The following is a 4804-nucleotide window of genomic DNA, read 5'->3' as shown; positions in this document are numbered from 1 at the left end:
CTAGCGCGCTTTCTATTGCCTACCTTGCCAGCCATATCAGCAAAAGAGGCATTACCTCCATGTTCACTGTTAATACATATTTTTGTATTTTCAAACAATGTCACAATCAATTTAAAAGGCTGTTGAGGCTTATGGATTAAGACTCACTTCAAAGATCAAGAAAAGCAGCTTACAACAAAACCTTGCAGCTTAAAAAAACAAAGGCTTGAGCCCAAGAAGCAAGGCTCTTATAAAAGACAAGCATCACACTTAGACTGATCTTATGCCTGCAATGCATGCTTCTCAACCTAGCCTAATGCAAGCAACCTATACCGATCATCACAAACTTACTTTTTAACTATCAGTCTTGCTAGTTTATTTCAACACATTAAGATACATACGTTCTACAAATCACACCACTAGTTATAGATATCCCTATTTTTACTTCTTTGCACGGTCAATTAGAAGTTCAAATCATAACAACTTGGTAGCTAAATTAAATTTCTATGAACTTTGCACAAATAATTTGCTCCTAAAACATAGAATCCCAAAAATAGTTGTAAGACATTGGTGTCCTCATATACTGTTAAAAATCTCATCATTTCATAACTTTTATTCTATTGTTAATACCTTGTAGATTTTCTAATTTAGGCCTTAGTCCTATCAAATTTTGGCATTTCATTGTCTCCAAGTTAACTCATAGACCATTTTATAGCATCTCCAACCTTTCACCAATTTTTTCAACTAATTTGATTTCAAATTTGAGTAAAAAAAACTTGATTTTATATGAACTACTCAAATCCTTTCATTAAAATCTTTTTAAAAACCTTCATCTTATCCAAAATTCCCCGTTTCATCAAATTTGATCAAGAAAACCCACCTCCAATGCTTCTTTTTTTTTTTCCCCATCAAATTTAGATTTACTTTATTGGTTCTCAATTTGTTTAAAAAAATAACTCTCCCTTCATGAGATTTAATGAAATAATTAGAGATAATTTTTTAACACTTTTGATGAAAAAAAACAAAAATAACTAAATGGGTATTCAACTAAGTCACAGTAACATCAAAATATCCATTCGTTTCTCACTTTCCACAATTCCCAAACAATTGCTAAAGGTAATACATCCCAAACCACTGTAATTTTCTTTCTAATAGGAAAAACAAGCCAGCACAAGAGTAATTGTTACAAACATAACAGATTTCAATAAACAAATAAAAAATTACAGTCTCATATCAGTTACATGAGTACAAAATTCAATTACCCACACATCAGATTTTACACACTCAAGCCAAATTTCAAGTGTATATAAATATATATGAAATCAAAACAACTACCAAAGCAAACAAACATCAAAAACCTAACTCGATTCAATTCATATTTTGACATCCTTTTTATTAAGGCTAAAGCAATCGGAGCTGATAAATACTGTATAGACACATCGATTATCAATGCTAGATTTTATATTTAGCGTAAAAGAGATGAAAAAAGAGACAAAATTTATATGAATTAAAATTTTAAGGGAGCACAATGAATTTCCTTGTGAATCATGGCAAACTTATGAGTTTCCTTCTCATGGTGCAGCATTATTATTTTCTTCATCTCCTAATTCTCTTTTGTCATGTTTTTTCATAGCTGATTCAAGAACCTCAATAAAACTGTTGGAGGAGGAGTTATGTTGTCTAAGGATGAAGCATAATGAGATCCTTCAAAGAATTAACAACATGCGGTACTGGTCAAGATCTATGTGAATGTGCATAAAAAAATAAATATAATACTACAGGTTATCTGAATCTCTTACTTTGCGCGGTTTGGCCAGTCTCAATATTGTTTGCACAGTTTGCACAATTGAAACAGATATATGGAGAGAGAGAGAGAGAGAGAGAGAGAGAGAGAGAGGTGTTTAGAGTGAGGAATTTATATGTACAATGGCTGTTTATGAATCCTTTGCTTAAAAGTTTCTAAACCTCTTTCTCAACTTACAAGTGTCTTTCATGAGCTAAATGGTTTACTTGTCATCATAATCAGCCATTACTGTACAAACTCCCTAATTTAGTACTCCATATCTTATCTACTATCAGACAGTAATCAACTAAAGCTTATAGATCTAGAGATGCAGTTTCTCTAGCATTTGTGATGAAGTTGTCTCACGGACTAATTCATGTTAGTAAACTTGGATTATCAATAATCAAGTTCAAACAGTTATATTTGGATAACATAAAAGAGTAGTTTGTATATTCCTCTGTTTTTCAACTCTCTTGTTGAGATTTCTGGTCTGTTCTTATGTTGTCAAATTTAATCGATTTACATTTCAATGCAGGATTAAATTGTTCAACCGCAAAAGAGGTTGGCAGTTTCACTTTCATAGTGTTCCACACATAATTAGTGCACTCATTGTTCTAGATAACAAATGGTGTCTGCATATTCTTTATGTTCTTTCACAAATAAGATTTGTTGCCTTTAATAATTTTGGATGCTACCAGCATGCTTGGTTTGGTTTTGTGAAGTCTTGTGTTAAGAAGTGTAAAAAAGCTAATTCTTTGATTCACTGTACTATTACTATGTCTGTAGAGCTATAATTGTCGTTTGGAACATTCCCTCTACACGGCTCCACTGCTAGCAATTTTTTATAATGCAGTAGATTAGGAGAGAAACATGGGTGTAATGTGCTTGCCACAGATAAGCTGATGTATATACTTCTGAAACCCATCCACATGTTGAGCAAACTAGTAATTCTTTCATGTTAAGTTTTATGGGTATTTCTCTCTATTTGACATTTGATGAGGTTTTGTGAAATTATTTAACAGCTATTAGAATGTCTAATACAATTCCATTACCTGGAATTTTGCAATCCTTTTTCCAAATAAAAATCTCTCAAAGCTGTGTGTGATAGTTTCCATAAAAGTATTACCAGCACTTCAGTTTTAGAATTTACTTTATCTGATTTCCTCATATAACTGACTGAATTGTTTTGGCACAGGGAAGGGTTCACTACATCATGCCTAGATTTCCAGAGGAATATTGAAAAGGGACAACTACCAAAGCAAACAAACATCAAAAACCTAAACCGATTCAATTCATATTTTCCTAATTTTATAAACCAACCTAGTGAGTTCACAATGGTGAAAGGGGCAGTTTCGAAGAAGGGAATTTCAGTCTAGGGTTTCATAGAATGGAGATGGAGAAAGGGAGAGAAACAAGTTGCAGCGAGAGAGAGAGTTCGAGAGACATACCTTGAGGCGAAGTCGAGGGCACGTTATGTTCGCGGGATAGTCTTCAAGGGCGAAGAAGAGCTTCGAAGTCGTGTCTGAAAAAAGCTTCGGAGTCGTGTTTGAAGAAGGCGAAGATGAGCTGCGGAGTCGTCTCTGTCGGATTGGTCTAAAGAATGGTTTTGGGAAAACAAAGTGAAGAGGGTTTCTGAACATACAACAATCGGTGAAGAAAATTGTAACCGGTTGAGAGGGTATTCAATACTTTCAATCAAACTATTTGATGGTTGAGATTATTTTATAAATATCTAATGGCTTAGAATAAATGTGTACATGATGTGCATTCTTAATAAAGTGCACATCTTAACAGCTCCCTTCTTTTATTATATAATGCAAATCTAGCCTAACTTGATGTATGTCCCATCCCTAATAAAATGACAATAAATCCATAATTGTGGTGGGATAAAATAGCAATTTGGACAATTAATTATGCAAGTTTCAACAATTTTTATAACTTGGTCCATAAAATCCTAGGGAAATGAAAGCCCCTCGTAATGGCAAAAAAAATCCTCCCAATAGAATAAGAGTTTGGCTTATTTTAAGGCCAAGTTTGGGAAGACTAAAAAAGTGCACTTTTTGTCTTTTTGGACTAAAAAATTGAGATTGAAAATATGGATGTTTGGGTTAACTTTTTGACTTTTTATTGAAAAATGTGTAATAAAAAATTGTAAAAATTGATTTGTAGGGAAAAATTTGAATTGGGAGTTGTGCAGCCGTAATTGTTGACTTTTGGTAAATAGTGTTAACTTTTTAGCTTTTTGAGTAACTTTTTGGCTTTTTGACTTTTTTGGATCTTCCCAAACTTGGCCTAAGTTGGCAATTTTAATTTGAAAGAGCGTTTAGATTTGATTAGTTTATTTTAAAAATAATTTTAATGATCTGAATTATTTATTTTTTAAAATTTATTAAATAAAATATTTATGTAAAAAAAATAAGATGATCGAAAATGAATAACTATATATTTAAAAATTATATTTATCATTTTATAATTTAAATATATAATTATCGATATTCAATTATTTTATTTAATGAATCACATAAATATTATACTTTCCATATATAATTATCGATATTCAATTATTTTATTTAGCGAATCACATAAATATTATACTTTTTAACAATTGATCAACCATTCGAATCACCAAAATCACTCCTAAAATAAGTTTATTGAGGATTTGGGGTCACTGCTGTGATAAATACACAGCAGTGACTGTTGTGGTTCATTTTGTAGTGCATTATGGGATTATTTTTATGATCTGAACCGTTCATTTTGTAAGATTTGTTGAATACTTCAAGCCTACCAAAAATCATATTAATCGGATACCAATAACTATATGATTGATAACCAAAAAAATAAACAAGAAGTTTTTCTTTTAAAAAATAGTATAAAAATATACAATTCGATCATATAGTTGTTGATATCCGATTAAGATGATTTTTGATAGGCTTGAAATACTTAACAAATTTTACAAATTAAACGGTTCAGATCATAAAAATAAATACATAATGCATCACAAAATGAACCACAACAGTCACTACTGTGTATTTACCACAGCAG

The sequence above is a fragment of the Camellia sinensis genome, chromosome 10 (genome assembly GCF_055761805.1).
Source record: "Camellia sinensis isolate YWXY chromosome 10, ASM5576180v1, whole genome shotgun sequence".
NCBI classification, from domain to species: domain Eukaryota; kingdom Viridiplantae; phylum Streptophyta; class Magnoliopsida; order Ericales; family Theaceae; genus Camellia; species Camellia sinensis.
This window is presented reverse-complemented; position numbering follows the sequence as displayed.